At 37.7% G+C, this 21,311-nt stretch overlaps 1 protein-coding gene across 1 annotated transcript in view; it reads left to right on the top strand.

Moving 5' to 3' along the window:
* LRP1B (LDL receptor related protein 1B) overlaps nucleotides 1-21,311 on the top strand; it is a 595,001-nt gene that overhangs the window by 102,037 nt on the left and 471,653 nt on the right. The window contains exon 3 of the mRNA XM_035897882.1: nucleotides 18,092-18,229. The gene's annotated coding sequence lies outside the window, so the exon portion shown is untranslated. The remainder of the gene's footprint in view (nucleotides 1-18,091; nucleotides 18,230-21,311) is intronic.

Raw genomic sequence — 21,311 nt, 5'->3', positions numbered from 1 at the left:
TTGGGAAATCTACTTCTCTAGAAGTTAAGAGAAAGTTGGTGAAATGTAGAGTCTCCTTGTAATTGCTGTGGCACGGGGACTAACTGAAGCTGATGAAAACAAAGATACAGAAATGTTCAGAAAAGTGAAATCTTGGTGGTAAATAGAGTTTTAGAAATGAGATTAAATGGGAAGTCTGAAGGAAAAAAAAACAACTATTAGTTGTGTGTGGTTGGTGGACTGAGAAGACTGAGATGCCATTGTGAATGCACATCAAGAGGAAAAAATGTATTTAGTTAACATTTAGATTTCTTTCTTCAGATATAAAAGGACACTAATTGTATAATTTGCAGTTCGTGTTCAGAAAGGGAAGAGATTTGCTGTGAACTAAAAGTCATGCTATGAAATAGCCGTGCAGGAGCAAAATTGGCAGTTCTGCACAATAGGCCAAGCGTGAATTCCATTACCCTGATGGCACGGTCGCTCTGAAAGCAAAGCTCGCTGTACACTCCCCAAAAACTGTGTAAAAGTCAAACTCTGTAACAGGAAAGAGGATGTTCAGTACAGCAATTAGACGTCAAGTAATGTAATGCCTCTGAAAAAGAAGCTGAATGATGAACAAAATGCTGCGCCTGTCTCGAAATCCACTTGTTAAAACAGTGAAAATCCTGGCAGTAGAAGTACAGGATTTCAGTTGTCTGATAAACTGATTTTGTGGGTGTAAAATTTAAACTTTGAATAATTCATTGAGAACACAGGATTTTTGGAAACTCCGAATGTCTCAGACTTCCTAAAAAATAGCTTTCTGCTTTTAGGCACCTAAGTCTATGGACTTCTTTGTTCAGAAACCATGGCAATTTCTCTAAGCTTAACTGGGAACTAAGCAAGTTAACTTAGACCTCTGATGGAAAATCTTTCAGGTAATAGTTGTTTGTGTCTGCACACCAGTAAATAAACCAGGGAAACAATGCGAGTACTGACGAGGTTTTGGAACTTTTATGGAGCTCTACAAATCTCCCTTTTACCTTTCTCCATATGAATGTACCTCCATGGCAGCAGATAAAGCCTCCCTCTCTCTATTTGTAGACATACAAATACATTTATTGAATATATAGAGATCTGTTAGACCTTATTTTTCCAATTCATTTAAATTAAGGAAGCAGCTGTTTTCTTACTCATCAATCAAAGCCTTTCAGCAAATATTGTAGGTCTTTTTAAGAAAAGTGCACAAAAATGTTACAGCAAATGTAGATCTTGAGGTTTGGTTTGGTTTTTTTTCTTCCTTCATTTGCTGCATGCGCCTCTGATCCTGGGCTATGGTTCCAATGTCACTTTGACTATGCAGATATGTTTGTACTAATATAATTTTTTTTTATTTTATCTTTAATATCTGTACTTACTGATGGACTCTGTAGCTACTCTGTAGGCAGCATGAGGGGGAGAAACTTTTAAAACTAGTATTCACATGAGCCACTGCCTGGAGCAAGGAGCCTCACAACTGTTGTTTTATGAAAGTAAATGGGTAAAGCACTTCTGCTTAACTGTAAAATAAAGTCCTTGATATGTACTTTGATACTGGTTCATAGGCCGGGAGGTTTACTTGTGACTATTCTTCTGATAAAAGAGAATTACCTTGAAGCAAACCTGATACAAGCAAAGTTGAAGAATAAGATACCAAAGAACAGATCTGAAAATTAGGCCATATATTTGCAAGGAAAAATGGGGCCAATATTCTGATCTAAGCTTCAATACCTTTCTTTTAATGTCTAAAGTAAATGCACCGGGGGAAAACCAGTGTCTGTCAGAGAAAGGAATGTGAAAAGCAGAAAACAAGTCAGGACTAAAGAAGTTCTTAAAAGCGGTATTTTTTTAAAAAAAACAAAAACTCAAAAAACAAAGACCACCAGGAGGCAGAGATAACAAAAGATGGGAGAAAGGTCCCCCAAACAGCATATTGAATTTTTTTTTTGCCATAAAAGCATCCACAGGATAATAGCAGAGAGAAAGGGCCTCTCTTCAAGTATTTGTTGTAGTTAAGAGGTCCAGAGGCTGAGACTGTTCTTCATGGTGTGGGCTTCTCTTTTTTAATCATCTCTAGCATGGGAAAAAACAAAAAGCTGCTGTGAGAAAGAACAAGAATAAAAGTTACATTTAAAATACTTCCTTCCAACTCCATTGTTTACTTATACTCTCTATAATTGAGATGTGTAGGTCAAAGATTAGGAAAAAAGAAATTTTCTACATTCTTTTAAAACTGAAATTTCAGCAGCACAAGAATGAAACATCATTCTTGAAACAGCAAAATGGGGATAGAAAGTCATTCCAGCTACTGATATTCTTAACTGATCTTCTTGGACTTAGAAGGGCATCAAAAATTTCTTGCAGAAAATGGGCGAAACAACTGCCACAAATTGATAGCAAAGCAAATGCTCTCAGGTTTGGTCTCTGGTTTTAGTCAGAGAACAAATGCAGATTTCACTAGGGAGAGGTTCTGGCTTTTTTTTTTTTTTCTTTTTTTATGCAAGAATAACAAGGCAAATACGGGTAGTTTGGCACAACATTGGATCCCTGTGGGCTTTCTACTGAAATATTATGCATGTTCAAAGAGCGTACTGCTGTGGAGTATTTGTGCAGCAAGTGGACAGCTCTCAAAAAGGCAGCTGTGGTAATGTAACTACCTCCATCTTTTTCCAGTAAAACACAAAAAATACAATAAAAATTCTTCAGTCTGTTAGCAAGTCCCATCCTTCTTAACCTGCAATTCAGTTCTTTGGCCAGGAAATAAGCAATATTCAGTTTTCTCTTTGCCTTAGGGCTATAAGAACCAGCATTTGTGTAGTTGCAGCACTGAAAGCCCAGGTTGATCCCAGCTGGAGCTAATGATCAAGGTAAATTAATTTAAATTAATTTAAAGTTTGTTTGTGGCAGCTGAGCTAGCATCTCTACCACGCTTCAGTGTGCTATGCAAACACTTCTGTTTTGAGCTATCTCAGGTGTTTCTACATAGTGCTACTTGGAAGTGAAAATGGATATCACTTGCTGAGCTTTGCAGACTTTTCCAATCTGAATATTGAATTTAGCTGTCCAAATTCCACCTAATTTCACTCCATAAGCCTTACATGCTCTGGATGAACCCAGAACTTTAGAAGGCATGGCAGGTAGTGAACAGACAGAAAATTAAGTGTTTGCAAAATGTTTTTAAAGCAAAATATCTGTGGACGCCATTGATTGCTTTACTTTGGAAGGAAATAAAGAGACATTGAGGTGTAAGAAACGGAACATTAAAAAAATATGAACATGAGATAACTCAAATCACATCCTGTTCTTGTGGAAGTTGCTTAAGGTTAATAGGAGTTGAGCGTGGATGAAAGCTAAGCAATGCTAAGAAAAGGAACATAATTATGTTACTTTTTGGGTCCTAACCCAGAAATATACGGCACAAAGGCAAACTATTGAGATTAATAGGATAACATTGTCAATGCAGCAGTCTGTAAATGGAATCCTTTAAATATATATGTCCTAAAAGTCCTTAGGAATGTATTCAAGTAAAATATGAATATTACAGTCTTTTCTTTCTGAGCTGCTTTCATCAGAATAAAGTGACTTTTTGCTTCACCGAATGCAAGAGCAAAGCAGATAGGTTCAGTAACCACAAAAGGAATTTCTTGAAATTATATTAAAGTAAATGAACTAGTAATCCTATAATCTTGACTGTAAAGAGTGTAAATAATTCTGACAGCATTCAAACTCACCCATGCGTCTTCTGTACTTATCAGATAGATACTTTCTGTCATTATTTAGTCAACCATTGTAGACTTTAAAAAAAAAAAAACAAACCAAAAAAAACCACCGGTACCCCAACAGTATTTTTAAGTACTGTCACTTCCCTGGAAAATTTCCATTTTTCTATTAAAGTGAACAACAAATGTCCCAGCTCAAGAGATACTTAAATTGCAGCACTTATTCACAGCTGCAGAAAGCCCCTCCATTTTACTGTTCATTTGCAGCAAGAACTACTGAACACTGATTCACTAGGAGCATTTAGGAACTATGTCTTAAAGTTTTTGGTGTGGTTTTTTTTATTATTATTATTGTAATAGAAAAATAGTCAGCTTGATGTCATTAGTATCGCCACTGTTCTTTAAGGGCAAGATTCTGTGCCCTTATATGTAAAGCTCAGTATAGAATTGGAGTTGAAACTACCAACTTCATACCAGAAAATTATTGCAGACCAAAATGGCCTAGGTCTGTATTGCTACAGGTAAATCAAAGGGAAGGATAATATTTTTCTACTCCACATTTGATAAAGGGTTTTTTTAATTATCATGAAATTACAGGGACAATTGTGTGCTTTTCCTGTCTAAATCTGAAAAGATTTGTTTATAGATCTGTACAAGAACTTTAGATTGTTTGCTAAATATAGACCCAGTCTCAACTAATGTCTTTTATATATTGAATTTTCCTGAAACTGTTAGGTCACAGTGTATTAGGAGAAGACAGTAAAAAAGTTCTAGACAGTAACTCCACTTTTATTTTGACAGAGTAACATGTTCTAAAGTTCAGAATATTATATATAAAACCAGCATAATATACATCTTGCTTATAAACCACTTTGACAGTTTCTTGGGTTTGATGTTTGAAAACATTACAACCATTCACCTGAATACATTTTTAAATCTTGATTCTTGACAGTTAAAGCCCCATATTGGGGCAAATGGTCTTAACAGCTATCATAAGTCCAGTTCAGCACACTCTGTTGTGATTAACTGGGAATCTCTTCCCTACTGGTCCTATTGTGAAAGAGATTAAATACTTTCAATAAACTGTTTTTATTACTCTTAAAAATACAAGCATATCTTCATTTCTCTCTTCAACATTCTAATTTTACCTAATTAGTTTATCACCATAAACTTCTAGAGGAGACATAAAACCTTCTTAAAAATAGAATGCACAGATGTTAAGACAAATTGTTTACTTTGTCAATTTTTTTGTAATTTTTTACTACTTCATATAGATTTGCATGGAACAGATTTGATTTTATGTCATAATTTCATAACAAGAAGTTAGGGTTTGTTGTTTTGGGTTTTGTTTTTTTTTCAGAATAGATTGTAAACCTAGGATTTTAATAATGGCTTGGATCCATTGAAATATATTGCTATATAAAACAAAAAGGTTTTTTTCTCATTTTGGAGTATGCTTTTTAAAGACTTTTGTGACTTGCACCTCTCTGCTAGACCTTGACGAGTACCAATAAGGGTTGGATTGTTTAGTAAGCATTGTCTCAAGCTCCCCTTGATGGAAGTGATTTCCCTAGTCGCAAATAATGAATCTTGTGGCTTCACAATGTTGCTTTACTGAAGAGGGAAGGGAAGGGGAGGGGGAAGAGAAGGGGAGGGGAAGAGAAGGGAAGGGGAAGAGAAGGGAAGATCATAGAATGCTTTGGATTGGAAGGTACCTTTAAAGGGCATCTAGTCAACCCCTGTGCAATGAACAGGGACATCTTTAACCAGATCAGGTTGCTCAGAGCCCTGTGCAGCCTGACCTTGAATGTTTCCAGGGATGGGGCATCTACCATTACGAAATACGACAACCAGCTGCTTCTCTTTCCTCATTTTTTTTTTTCTTGGGAGTAGGTCTACCATACCTCCTCACAGCACGCCTTGCCAGGTAGGAACATCTCAAGTAGGTCACACCTGAGACTTGCAGGAGTTGCTCTTACTCCCATCGTAGTGATCAGTCACATTTAGGCATAGCAGGTTTTGGTCAGACTTTTCACATTGCAACTATATCATTTCCTCAGTTTTATGGCATTCTTGCTTTTAGAAGTAATGCTGCCAGATATGGGAAAAGATGAAAAGCTGAACATGTTTTGGGTTATTGTCTTCCAGCGTTCGGTAGGTATTAGCATTCAGGTATTACCATTCGCTTCCCTTTGCCTCTACCAGAGTCCCTATGCTCCCTTTCCTCTTGAGTCTTTTGAAGTGTTCAGCACTTCTAGGACATGGTGGAAAGCTTTAAATACATTATAAGCAGTGAAAAGTCTGAAAAAACTATCTTATTGGCTGATGAGAGAGAAAAAGGCTCTGTAGCTCTCCTCGGGGACCAGAACTCAGAAGGCAAATAATACTTTTTTGCCACTGGTTTTCCTCTTCATTTCACATGAAATTGTTCTTGCTTCTTCAGACTGACCGGACTTTAATGCCCCTGTCCCCTCCTCTTGGTGAGGATTCTGTTACAAGCCAGGCATGGGTTCCTGGAAATCCCAGTGTGCTGGAGTATCATTTTAGTGATGAACTACCAGTTTTTGTTTCAAACATTATTATACAGAATTTCACTGAAACTGACATTTTAAAGCATTACTTTGGATAAACCGTGAGTGTTTCAGTTCTTGGCAGTCTTGCCTGTGCGCCAGCAGAAAGCTCCAGGAGCTGCCAAGCTGGTGGACAAGGATCACGTCTCTAGGTGCTTGTATGCAGTCGCAGCTGAGGTGGCCTGGCCTTGAGTTCAGCAAAATCTTGTTTCAAAGGGAATGGAGCTGAATGAGCTGGAACTTTCCCATGAATTTCATTAGTATATGTCCAATAATGGAGGAAGATCTAGCTTGAAAGGGCTAGAGTGTGTTGGCTTGTTCACTGAGATTTACTGCATTTGGGTCTAATACAGGTTCTTTGTCTGCTTTCACTGTGCTGTTATCTGAAGGGACTTTGGGGTTTATATTGTGAAAAAAGATACAGGTAAGGCTGAATCATGTTAAATAAAGCCTCTTTAGAATTATTCTAGGAGTACATAATTGGGGAGGGAAGGTTATTTTATTTTGTAGCTGGTAAACATAGAAAACTAATTTTCTCTCTGAATTGTAGTACCTATCACACTGCAAAGCCTTTTGGAAGTCTCCGAGAACTACTAGTTTAACATTTCCTATAAGTAATACAGGATTTTTTATCAGCTGTTCTAATTTTTTGCCCATGTGAGTTTTGGTTCACCTATATTTATTTCTAAAGAAGTAAGGACATGGATATGTTGTGAAAGATGGAAACTTTACTTTGATATACACTACAACATATGTTACTTTTTGGTTGAAATTAAAGGCATTCCAGGTCAGTTTATAGTTATAGGCCAATACTGAATCACATAGGACCCTCAGTGTCTATACAATGTGAAGCCCTGTCATTTTTACCTTTTTGATATAGTGTATACTCCAAGAAACCTGATTAAATATTTTATAGCATTAAATTTTGTACTTAGAACAATTAAAATTGGTTCTCATCATTTCAGTGCGTGACTGCATAAGAAGAAACAAGTCACACAGTTTATTTTAATTAGATGTAATTTACATTTACGTGTCTGTGTACAAAATAAAAATGAGTAACTTTATGATTGCAAACTACCTAGCTCAGTTTAAAAATGCATGAGATGTATTTCTGAGTTACCGCAGTAAAGCTGAATTACACATATAAGATAATCTTTTAAATGAATAAGTAATGCACATTTTAAAAAAAAAAAACAAAAAAAAACCAAAACAGCTCAACTACATAGAAAATGTTAGCCTTCTACGCTAAATTTTCATGTGGTTGTAGAACACAGTTGCACATTTTAATGGTAAATTTCTACCCCAAAATCATAAATAAAAGATGCACGTTGATACTAACATCATCTACTAAAAAGTCTTAATGTATTTCAAATGAAATGGAAACTTCATTTTTTGCTGTTTAAAAGAAGAAGTTAAGGTATCAGTGTATGTTCTGGTCCTTTCTTCTTTTTAAAACACTTGTGTCTTATGTTATAAATCTCATCAAACCCTGTGAAATCTCACATTTTTTGGGACTTGTGAACTAATTAAGTTTGAATTCCAGTTCTACTGATGCAAACATGAATTTAGTAAATTCTGTCTCGACCCGTAGACATTTCTGAGGTTGTGCATGGGTGCATAAATGGCCATAGAATGATTTCCATCAAAATTTCCAGAGCTTGTTACAGATATGATCCAGTAAATAACTCCTACTATTCCCTTATTTTAATAGAATTTCTGCAGTCTAATGAAGAGCCAAGCTGGAACGCAATAGAATAGAATATATATATATATGGATGATGTGTGTAAATATAGTTGGACACATTTTTATGATGTCTAATAGAGGTAGTATGCTACAGAGATTCAGATATACTCTGTGTTGTACCCAGCTGTTCTATTGCACCACTATATTGTTCTATAAAGAACATCTACATGCGTTTTTCCACTGACATTTATACACTTTGGATATGTAAATATCTATTACATAAGTGTTGATGTGTTACAGCGTTGCTGGTATTAGGTACTCTAATTGTGTAAGTAATTAACACTTCTTTTGTTCACCTCATTATCATTTTTCTCAAACTGAGACTCTTTTAGCAGCCCATTCTGTATGGCGCATAGACATGGAGTCATTACAAGAGTTGACACAAGAAAGCCTTGAGATGTGTGACACTAATTAAGTAAGAATCTCCAAATTAAAAATAGGTTCCTTATAGCTAATGAGGAATGACCATCTACATGAGACAATATTCATTTTTTACTTCATTGCTCATAAAATACTGCTTTAGTGTGTTGTAGTAAATCACAAAAAAAATCCATTAACAAAGCATTTCTGTTTCTGCAAGTACACAGAATATTAATTATTTTTGCTTCCTGAAAATGGAGAACATTTTTTTCTTCTCTTCCTACAGTCTTCATTTACAAATATTTGCAAATCCATTCTCCAAAAATAACCAGGGAATATAAATTTGCAGGGCTTTTGCTTATGTATAGGTACATACAAGGATCTTCCTTTATATTCTGATATATCGTACACGCAAGAGCTTAGTAAGAGTGTGGTTTAGCGCTTTAATTTTTAGGGACTGTGGCAAAGAACATAAATTCTCTGTCTTTTGTTGTCTGTATGATAAGTTTTATGGCACAAGTTGAAGCTGCGGTCATTGTGCAAGTATATAAAAATACTAAAACTTGTTGATGTGTAACTATTATTCAGGGCAGTTGTGATGGATGATTAAGGTGGTGAGAATTGTTTTATTGTTGTTTTTAATCAAACACGACTGGCACACTGAATTTTGCAAGACAAAAGACTTGATTTTTAAAAAAAAATTACGTGATACATTATGTCCTCTTGTGGGTTCTTCATTATTCTTGCTTCCAAACACCAACCTGTTTTCTCTATACCTACATATTTTTATTAGTATTTTCTGGCTGCAAAGGTGGTGGTGGGGGTGTTAATAGTTTGTTTGAGATAATCCATTTTCATCCATACTATGTAGATTTTGCAATGTTATATTTTTTTTTCATTTATGTCAAATTCAAATCAGAAGTTTGAGGGTGAAACTTAATAATATTAAGAAAAATCAGAGGTTTAAAAACTCTGTGAGTCCCATTTCCAGTATTTGTATTTACAACTCTCTGTTGCCTTACTGCGTAAAGATGCAGCCTTGCTGGTGATATCAGCCAAGACGTTTTCACTGACATCCGAAAAAAATGCAAGCGCAAAGAAAAAAATCACATCAAAACATATTTCTCTTTTGGACTTTAGGTCCTTGTCAGTTCCTCTCTAAGGTACAGTTATATATGTGCATTACCATCTCCCCTAAAGTAAGTTTCGTTCTGATACAGTTTGGCAGTCTTTAAGCACTATATGTTTGTTAATTGATTTATTACATTAATCTTCTGACACAGTGTATGAACTCTTTGGAAAGAATATTGGAACGCTCCAGGCGACTCCAGTCTCGTTTCCTCTCCCCTTCTCTTTGCCTCTGCCGCCGTTTGTTCTTTGCTTTTTCCCTATAACTAGAGAGGCTGCAGGAAAGTTGGGGGGCAGGCAAGGTTTGGTGTTCCCTTTGCGGCCGTTATTTCTCAGACCACCCATAACTTTGTTTTTTTAAAAAAAATAAAATCACATGGTCATGCTGTTCAATCCAGAAGCAGTTAAATTTAGAACCGTTCAGTGAAAAATCACTCCCATCTTGTAGAACTGTTGTATTAGATGGGGGTTGGCTGAGGAGGTTTTTCTCTCGTTGGCTGGGTGAATTTTCCATTTGAGGTTAATTTTTGGATACAAAATGTCCAACTGCAGTGAGGAATCTAGGTGGATTTTGCTGTTATGAGCTGGTTTTACTATTATCAGTCTGATCACCTCCATGGCTTTTACAGCTTTAGTAGGAATATTTATGTTAGGCAAAACCCACTTTTAGTTCAGGTCCCCATTTCAGTGGCTGCTCTTGGCCTGATCACCCAAAGGGCTGTGTTCCGACTTCAACCCCATCCCAGCCTGTGTGTGCCTAGAGGGATTTTTTGGATAATGATCCAAAGCTGAGCTGTTTTAGAAAGCTTTCAATTTTTTTTTTTTTTCCTCTTCATCAGCCTTTGTGCAACCTTCAACGTAGTTTTTCTACTTCTCTCCAGTGGCTGTCAGCTACATTACAGTAGAAAAGATGAGTCCTGTGGCTCTGTTAATTATTTACATCTGTGGAGCAAAGATGAGCAAGTGTCTGACACAGAGAAAGCAACGATCAGGAAAAAGGTAGCCAAAGGCAAAGCGTTTGCTGGAGAGCCATCTCAAATAGAGCTCCTGTCAGAGTTATTAGAATGGCAGAACGCAAACTGTGTTCATGTTTTTAAACAAAAAGAAGTATTTAAACAATTAAAGTTCTTTTATATTGTTAGGTTTAGACTGTCTGCTGTTTGCTTTTTGGTAGTATTTACAAAAGCACACAAAGAGGAAAAGGCAAGCAACTGCAGAGCATCATAAACCCAACATGCTTATGCGCTGGTTTGCACCTGTGAGTTCATTTGTATGTAATAGCAGTGCCAGGGCTAAAAACCCATCACAGGAGTACAGAATTTGGAGTGTTGTGTGCCCCTCCGAGACTTGTTAAGCTTTACAGATAGATAACCTTTTGAACTATTTTCTCTACAGTAACACATAAAATTGGACACCATCCTTCGAAGACAAATTTCAATGGTGGTGTTTTGGTTGGTTTTTTAACGCGAGTTCTTGACTGACTAAATTATATATCCGTGCTCTAAGTATGGGCTAAGATCAGTGCAAATCCCTGACTGGATTTGGAAAGCTTTGGCTTAGATAGCGGTGTTTCTTCTCCCCGTACAAAGCACAAGGAGCCAAAGGCTGTTGTTGAAAAGGGAGGCGGTTACCAGAGGGCTGATGGTGTTCACGCTCCTCCGTCTGTGAAGAGAGGGGAGACGAGACACTTGACGTCGGACGCGTAAGGGCTGTGAATCAGCACAGATGACTGATTTGCAAACCGTGATGACTCAAAGCCATCTTTTGATTTCTAAAGTTCTTCCATTTTCTCTTTTGTTTCTGTTTGTTTCAGTGCTGCTTTCTGCCGTCTTTAGGTCGTCTCTTACATTTGATCATGAGTTATAGTATGACTCTATCCGTTCATTTGCACACTCACAAACCTACTGGCTGCCACTGGTTTTATTCCTTCTTGTGAAATACTCTTTTGGGGACAATATGCTGTGAGATCAGAGATTACAGCTGTTGTTCTGCTGCAAACAGCACAATACTTCGCCTGCTTGCCTCTTCTTTTCAGTTGTCCACATTCTACCATACGTGTTTATTATTCTCCTTCTTTCATGGACAAGCTGAATACTTGATTTAATTGAAGGTGACTTCAAATTTATATTCATTATCAGTCTACATGGTTGAATAAAGCATATGGATAAAAGTAGCAATGAATAAGGGGTTACTTATGATACATAAATCCTTATTAAATATGAAATCCCTTCTTTGCATATATGTAGGATACCAAAGGCTAAAGATTTTAAGTAATTTCCATAAATTTATCCCAGTGTTTCAAAGTCTTGATATTAAAAGTGTGCATCTAATCTGTGTGAAAAATTACTTTTTAAAGCAATTGTGATACCATGGGATACCATATGTGTTTAGTTTACACTTCACATGTTAACCTGTAACTACAGAAATTAAGATGTAGGATTCAACTTCTTGGAAGTTTTCAAACATTTAACACACAAAAAAATAATCATGGAAGTATAGTTTCTTGTTCCCATTAATCGCTAATTTTTTCACAAAAGCAACCTCTTCTAATGGCCATAATTTAGCCCTAAGCCTTAACTATCTTTAAGGTGCAGTATGTCTTGTCTTGGCAGGGTCAGAAACATTACTTTAGGATGTTGTGTTTTCAAGTTTTAAAAAAGATAAGCACTTTTAAAATCCCTGGTTATCAATGATGAACTGGACAAAAAATAAATTTAAAAAATGATCTGCGAGGATGACTTCTCACCCTTCTAAAACTATATCCCGTATTTTATGTGGCAGGTTGTTTCTTGTTGCCAAGAGCTGTGTTAAAGAATAAATACTGTTTTTTTGATCAATTCTGCAATCTTAAATATCCTATACCGTGCTCTGAGTCCGCAGTAGAAATGGGGTATCAGCAACGCTATGGAGGCGAGTTAACGGAGAGAAACAGGTCTCACATCTTATACGCGTGTTGGAGAAGCCACGTGGAGTATTTTCATTTGAAACCATATTAATCCAGAGACATCCTAAAGGTTGTGAGGATTATTCTTCCTTAAACTTTGGGCTACTCTGTCTTAATTACAGTCATTAATCAACTTTGTTCAGTAGTACCACAGAGAAGACCTTGGTAGCTGCTATACCAAAACCTCTCTAGAGGGATGTGGGCTGTAGTCAGAAGAATAAAAGATGTTTTTTGAGAACTCTGTTATTTACATCGAAATTATCAATTTTATCTTTGGGTCAGATTCCATCCACTCCATACCTGGAGAGGTACAAAAACTACCTTTTCCAGGGTTGCCACCTACGTGTGCAAACAGGATTGAATCCAAAGGCCATTGAACCAGCGGAATAAGTTTTTGTTCAGGATAACTTCTTACTGTGGAGAAGGTTCACTCCATAAAGACACTTAGGAGAGCAGGATGGAACCGTAAGTCACTGATGTACAACACAAATGGGAATTTTGAAGGCATCCCGGAGTTTGGTGTAATTGTTTCTTATGGCTGAGGACAGCCCAGGATTAGAGCTGGGAGAAAATTGCTGGTCTTCAAGTAAATTGGATGCAGAGATGTAAAAGGGATGTACATTTGGCTGCTTAGTCTCTTATTTAAAAGTGCAAGCTACTGCCTAACTACTTACCTGAAATGTTGAAAGAAAAAACACTTTGTAAAACCTTAGCTGAGAAAGACAGAGGTGAAAAAATAAACTCAGAAGTAGCAGCTTTGATGCTTTTTTGGTAACAGCTGTCAAATGTGAGCATCTCTAAATGAATTTGCAAGTGGGGGGTGTGTGTTTTACTGTAATTTAATAACTTCTTGTGGACCTTGAATTTGTGCTGGGCACCGTAGCATGTCTCCTTTTGTCTGGCTATCTATCTCCACCATCATTGCAAACATCTTTTATTCATACTTTGTAACTCCTTAGTAAACTTAGCACACAAAGTTGTACCTTAATTTACATTAAATTAAGGGGAGTGTTTCTAGAAGAAGGAGACATACATAATGAAATAATGTTCATCCATAATTCTTGCTAATCAACATTTTTCTCAGTTGCATTCTCTAGTTAGAAATTTAGTATAGCTTGAGCCTGCAGCGAGGCAGGTACAGTTTTAGTTAAGCACAAATTCCAGACAGATACCATGTCAAAAGTGCGTGGTAAAATGTCTCTGCTAGTTCTGACAGCGGCCTTTAATACTTCCTCACGATGCTACTTTTGCGGGAAACCAGAGGTTGTGTTTGATTGATCCTGTGGTCTCCTGCTGGAGGACATCACAAGGTCTCACCTCTTCTCAGCCCCTGCTGAAGTAAGGGCACTTTCCTTGAAGGGACTTCAGCTAGATTCACTGTAGGCTGCACAGGGATTGCCAAAGCACGGTCCAGTTTTCTTCCATGCTTTCTCACATGCTGGGAAAGTGCAGTGGGCCTTGCTCCACAGTGTGGCCAAATCAGAAATGGCCATCCCGGTCAATTCAGCAGCCGGAGAAATCTGGATCTGAAATGAATCGCTGTCCTTCTGTTTTCAGCCGGTCTGCTCCTGGGCACAGCCTGCCTTTTGGAGGGTTTGGGGAAAGAAGCAGTAATCTGTCCACCTGGCCCTGCCTGGCCATCCCGGTCTGCGTCTGACCTTGGTACCCTCACCAGGTCTGATCCTGACCCCCACATATGGGCAGACACGGTGGCTCATCCCCACTGAGGTGCCCGGTGCCCTGGGCTGGGGCTGCCCCAGCTGCCCACCAGTTGGGGTGGGACAGCCCTGGCTGCCAGCCCTGGCAGGATCCCCTGTGGCCCTGGCTCAGCTGAGCTCTATGGCTCAGCTTTTTTACCACTGCTCAGCTAGCTGTCTGTTCAGAGACAGTTACACCAAGGAGGCAGCTAGATATTCTGCTTCCTGAGCCAGAGTTTCTTGAGCTGCGCAGCACTGCATGAGCAAGGCTGCTTCCATCCTCTTCGCCCTCTGAGCGGTGTCCTGGTATGAGTGTTTGAAACATCGAGATCGTGTATTACCATAATTGCAGCCAGTAGTTTTGACTATTTTTCCACCAGCTGGCAAGGCTAGGAATTATTGTGTCATTTGAAGGGAAGAAAAGACACCATCCGTCTTTTATATTCTTAGCATTCTTGCACTGATGTAAAATACACCAAGATTATTTTGAAGAAGAACACTTTTAAATTCCTTTTCCCAAAGTTCACTTGATAACACTGCCAGAAGTGGCTGTCTGTTAGAGGAAGAGGGAAAAGGGGTAAACAAGATTAAAAGCTACTCATTTTTATTTGCATTAGACATTTCAGAAGGTGCAGCAGCTGGGTAGGATTCAGTGGGAAGAGCATGTGCCGCTTCAAAGGCATCGCAACATGCAGCTTTCTTTCCCTTAATTTTTTTATTCAATGAAAAGTGGTAGGAATTGTGGGCAGGGAGGCCTTGGGACGTGCTGTCTTGTTCCGCTGACGTTGTTGGATGATGTTGTTGATGGCGTTGTTGGAGACCTGTCACCTTTTAGAGTCATTTTTCAGACAAAGTAGGTCACAAGTCTTCTATAGAACAGGGCTTTTTTGAACTGAAGTTCATCTTTGTTAGTAAGTCAAGTTGACTTCCAAAGCATGGTGCTAACAAGGAAACAGAAAGTACATATGGATTTATCTTAATCACCTGAATAAGTTAATCGCTTCCAACCTTAACCTTTCTGTTTTCACAAGTGGTGCACAAAATTTCTCTTAAAACCAAAATAATGTGAGTAATGCCTCTTGGTGCATATTTCAGTTTCCCCTCATATGCAGTTCCCCGTCAAAGAAATCTATTTTAGGAAGCTCCCCTACTAGTATTTTAAGTTGGATAATGTATTTAAAATTGCAGGATGTTTGTGTCCTGAAGGAATCTTGTATTTTAAAAGCCAGAAGCATCAAATGAAAGAGAAATCCCCAAATCTTCAGACAGGAGCATATCAGACTAGTCCTATTGAGATTTTAAATGTTAATTAAAAGATTCATTCTTTTCACTTGTTAAATTTAGAAGATAAAAATATATGCTTGTAGGTTTTTGGTCACAGATCTCAGTTTTCTGTTTGATAAGGTATGAATGCTGAAAGCCCTCTAGCACTCTTGGGTTTATATGTAAGTAATGCAAGTACCATGGTTTACATGCTTCACAGAGCTAAGTTTTTTTAATGAATGTTCTCTATTTTAGAAGAAAAGATCTTTTTTACTCCTCACACTCTATTGACAGTTGGTCTAATGCAGTGAATAAGCAAGCTGTAAATGGCAAATCAGAAAATCAGTTTGGTTTTGTTACATGTTAGGTGCCTTCAAGCCCTGATGCAACTGAAATGGGAATCAAATCAAACCTTGCAGATTTATATGACCTAACTGACACTGAGTGCGTGGTTATCCTAAGCTGCTTTCTTCTTGGGAAGCTCTGCAGAGTTAAACCAGTCCTGGAGGTCCACTGGGCAGTGCCAGAGGCTGTAGGTACTGTAGCGAGCTTTATGCGGATGCATGCATGGGATGCTTCATGGGATGAAGTCTCCTATCTTCAGTTATCAAAAAAAAACAAACAAAAAAAGGAGTAACATGCCTGAAGCCCAAGCAAAAAAAGTAAAATGCCCAAAGCCTGATGCAGTGGCCATGCTGCCTGGGAAGGGCAGGGAGCCGCATTGCCCCCAACTCTCATTTTCTTCCATGGTGCAGGGATCTCTGCCAGTACCAGGAGGTCACACCTCTCTGCTTCTCACTACCGTGGTCTTCAAGTCCTAACATCTAGGATAAGTTTTAATCACCTCTTGACTTTCTGTTGTTAATAGCCTCCCATATTTTACTGGAAAATATAGGAAAAATGTATTATTTGTGAAGTGTTTTAATACCTCTACATTTGTTAAGCACTTCTTCAACCTAGAGCTTAATGAGAAGAGTTGTTTCGTTTCTGTGAGTTCAAAAGGTACTTAGACCCCTTATCCTTAACTTTGGAATGCAGTTTTCTTGAAAAACAGTATGTAGCATGTGGCCACAATAAAAAATGTGGGGCTTTTTCATCCTGAACGCACACAAATTGTTTGAGCCAGAGTACGTTCATCCCCACATAGGTTGCCCTTTTTATCCCCAGTACCAGTGTGCAGTGTTTGTGTTAACCAGCGATACCTCGGGGGTGTAACTGGGGTCCCTCCGTCGGCGTGAGGTGTGAAGCTGGGACGGCCAGGGGAGGGAAGCAGGGCTCCGTACACCATGCCTCCGTACCTCTGCGCGGCGGATCCGCGCGCCTTAGGGGTGCGTGCCCTGCTTGGGGAGGGGGAGCACCTGCCCTGCGCTGCTGGGGGTTGCATGACAGAATACAGGCAAAAGCATTGTAAACCACTGGAAGCTGGTATTTGTTGTCCCCACTCAAAATGGTGGATGGTTTCCCGGTACGTATCATGGCAGTGGGAAATTTTAATTGAAGTTTTGTAATTGGAACAAGGTTTTTAAATTAGGATTTTTATTAAATGGGCTGTGCTACAGAGCTATCTGTGATAGAAATCATAAATTCCCCCCAGAACTCTCCTTTGCTTTCTCCTGCTGACTTTAAGAGAGCAAAGCTGAGATTTGCCCTCTTACAAGGGAGCTTTCAGCTACTGTCTGTGATTTCTGTCCTTCATCTTGAAGTTGGTGCCTCGAAGAAGGTGAAAGCATATTGCACTTGAGCACAGTGCGTCCTAGGGTATATTTCCCTTGAGGACTGTTACAAGCTGTCAGAGTTTAGCACAGACCCAAGGCTCCAACACAAGCAATCGAGGAGCTTTAAGTTGTTTCCTGAAAAATTTCCACAGCTTCAGTCTCTGTGTAGCTAATCGTATACTGTGTACAAACTGTGATTCATCCTCTAAATGAGCCAAACCCTTCAGACCTCTAAATGTTCTTTGCAGTGTGTTAAAAATCTCCATCTTTATCATGTGAAATTATGTTTGTGGTGGGGTTTTTTATCAGTCAGAACCCTCTCTAAGAGATAAACAAAAGAGATCCTCAAAAATCCCTCAACTTCCTCAGAAATCCCTGTACTTAAGACTTCGGAGATAAGGGGACACAGAGTGATTGCAGCTGGGACAGCATCCCAAAGGGAGCAATCGCAGCATCCTGACCTTCTCCCTACCGTCCCGTACTGTCCAGTTTCAGAGGCAGACCCCTGGGCTGGAGGAACAGTTTCTCTGATCCAGTGCAGCCATAAATATGTAACATTTGCATGTAATTTCATAAATATCTACAATTATCTGTATAGCACAACAGTGAATGTAAATATTGGTACCTATGACTCTTGATATGACACGATATTCACAAGGCAATTGAAAATCCTGTGATACTTTTAATGTTTGCAAAGCTTAATTTTAGCACCTGTGAACCACCTGTGTTTTGGGAAATAATACTGGCATATTGATTTCCTTTCAATTGCAGTAATCGTTTCTTGATGATTTTAATTCTCTTAAATACAGCGATGACAATGCACTTAAAATCTGCAAAAAGGGCAGATACACGGAGGGTTGCCTTGAGCTTTAAAATGGAAATGCAATATAGAGCTTTCTCTGCCTTGTAGAAATAAAAATATGTATAAGAAATTTTCTGTATGTTTTTTAGGTCCTGAGGAATCACATGCCAAGTGCACCTCGAATTACATTAGCTGCATCGGTACAAATAAATGCATCCACTTGTCCCAGCTCTGCAATGGTGTTTACGACTGTTCTGATGGGTATGACGAAGGAGTGCATTGCCGGGGTAAGTAAATTTGCAAAGGAAAGAATACTTAAACCTAAAGTCTTCTGCTACATTTTCTTTTTGAGTTCGGAGAGAACCAGTGCGTTCTTCTTATTAGGAATACATATCCATATAAAACAAACGTGGATTGATAAAGGCATATTTTAATGTATGTTTTAAGTTTGTTGTAGAAGTATTTTGTTGTGTGAAGCAAATGCAAGTAAAAAGCATGTACAGGTTTTCAGACTTTTTCTTGAATGATTACTAACCTTGTGTGATGGGAATGGTTATACCAAAAGAAGGATGAGGAACGCCTTCCTTAGGGACCAAAGGTTGGGCAGCACACTGTTTGCCCTGTTTTTTTTTTTTTTTTCCTTACAAGTTTTCTTTAAAAAAAACCCAAAAAAACCAAAAAAAAAAACCCAAAAAACAAAGAAAAACCCTGAAAGATACATTTGATTTGCTATGAGCATTTATTTTGCATTGAGGACATTCTTTTGGAGGGATTTTATTCTAATAATCTACTATTTAAGAGCGTAGTTACCAAATTCTGGCAATGAGAAATCTTAAGGAAAAATTGGTAGAGATGAATTTTTTTAATATCTCAGCTCTACTACTCAGAAGGCTGATCAAGCTCTGCTTGGGATAGTTGTAAGGCTGCCATATTAAGCCCAAATCTTGGATACCATGAGTCATTAACATGTCAGCTATTCTCAGTCAGTGGACTTTACTGCTAGGCAAATGATTGCTGATGATCCTTAGCAGATCTCATATTTGAAACCAGAAGCTCAGGAATAGGTCCTGGGACTTCAGCTACAATCCAATGTGACAATATAAAGTAAAAGATACATTTAATGGTATAGTTTAGAAAGTTAAATTAGAATTTAAAAGTTCATGTGGACAGATTTCCAGAACTGTCATGCTAAAATCTAAGCCTGCACCAAAAATAAGCCATATAAAAAAAAAAAAAAAAAAAAAAAGCCAGCTGGCATTAATCAATGCAATACTGCTGACTTCACGGAACTACAAATAGTTATTTTTATATAACCAGGTGAGGATACAGGCTGTCAGAAAATATATGATAATTCTTATTCACAGTGATAGGAATAATTTCTTTTCTTGAAGGCCCTACTTTTATACATTCCTTGTTCAATGAGTATTACCCAAAACCAAAATTTGTGTCAGCATATTGATTTGGGTCCCAGCATCCAAAAACCCTCAAAAGTTAAACTGGCCAAAGCAGTATTTGGCCCATACTGAAGCTTTCTGAAGTTGCAGATGAGTGTTTTTTCAGAGAAAAGCATTGATCCATTAAGCTCTGTTTAAATCTATATTCCTCAGTAATTCATATATTTGTATACATTACTCTGGATTAAACAGCAGAGGATTAAAAGCTTTCAGTACGTTACTCTCCTGGGTTTTTATTTTATTTTAAGTCTTTAAATTAGGAGATAAATGGAATCAGAAAAAATAAACAGACTGAAAATAAAATCCTATGTTAGCGTAAATTAAATGTTTAGTGTTCTTATGTGCTGTTTTGTATATGTAGCCTGTACTTTGGAATGTGATAGCACATAAAATACCTAATTTTTATTCATGCCCCTTTAATTCATGCTCAAATACACCTTGTAAGGTCCATGTTTATTCCCACTCCTTTCTTTATTATCATTCGTGAATATGAAAACTTCCCAATGGTAAAATTAATGTCTGTCCTAATAAATTACCATAGAATTTAGTAAAATATCTTAAACAAACATTTGGTCTAAACCACATAGAACACAGATAATGCAGTTCTTTTATATTACATTTTATTAAGAATATAAAGTTGTCTCCCGGTACCTCATTTAGTAAATGGTTAACAGCTCATTAATACTGATTTTTGTAGCAATTATGCATTTTGACTTACTTACTAGGGGCAGTTCTTGAAATCATTAGTGGACATATTTCTATCAACAAAACCAAAGGATATAGAAAATAACTTTACATTATGTTCATGTAGTTTGATGCTAACAACGGCCACTAATGTCTCATTATGATACATTCCTATGTATTAGATATTTGATACGAATGCAGAATAGTTGTAATTACTCTCTCTGTCTATCTATATGTCAGAACAATGCATGGGCAATCATTGAGTCATTCTGTTGTTGTACTTTCTAAGTCCTGAGTATATGAGCCATACGTTTGGGTCATCAGTGTGGCCAAAAGCTGCAAAGTTGCTTCAGAAACCTATCCAAATAGTTAGCTTTTTCTTGTTATTTGTAACAAAAATGGCATTCTAAGTACGTTCCTCTACAATTAACATTGTTCATATGAAATTTTTGATTGATCAAGAAGATAGTAGCAGTTTTAAACATTGAAAACTATTCAGTTGGTCACAGAGCCGACTATGTTTAAATAACTTATTGCTAGCAACACTGATAGTGCTGTGTAAATAAGTCATGGTCTGTGCACCAGGAAAATAAGTTGTTATATGAAGTATGGGGGGGATGAGCATGGCAAAGACCATTTCAGCGTACAGGTCACAACTCCACAGGGGAGAAAGCTTCTAATAATGCTTAAGAACTAAAGGAATATAGGCATTCAGTAACTGAACTATTCTAATTTCTTCCTCTAAATTTAACATTCTTATGTTAATTCATGATATTATGATCTTTGAGAGATATATTCAGGCCTGCACCTTTCCCTGGCAAGTAAAAATATGATCATATCTGCAGTGTGAGATGGTAATGTATGTGAAATTTCAAGGAAATAGTAGTAAATACAATGACATTCCTGTCTCATCATCTTTTATTTCAGGCACATATGCATTTTTGCTGGTGAATGTAATGCATAAATTCAGGAGGGGTTGTGGCAATATGAAATAAAAAATGTTTTATTATGCATGGTTGTTTCACATTACGTGTTTCAATGTCCTTCAGAGGAGAAGGGGTGCGTACTTCACTGAAACTGAAACTCACAGCATGTAATAGCGATAAGACATCTGTATTTGGTCATTTTGGATTCTTCACTATTTTTTGACTAAAGAATGCTTTAGAGAGGCTGAATAAGCGAAGGAGCAAAGTATATACTACCCCCTCCTGTAAAGAGTAGGCTGGCACTG

The sequence above is a fragment of the Egretta garzetta genome, unplaced genomic scaffold, assembly GCF_000687185.1.
Source record: "Egretta garzetta isolate BGI_Z169 unplaced genomic scaffold, ASM68718v1 scaffold197, whole genome shotgun sequence".
NCBI classification, from domain to species: domain Eukaryota; kingdom Metazoa; phylum Chordata; class Aves; order Pelecaniformes; family Ardeidae; genus Egretta; species Egretta garzetta.
Note: the sequence above shows the minus strand (reverse complement) of the source record. Positions and strands in the feature narration are given on the sequence as shown.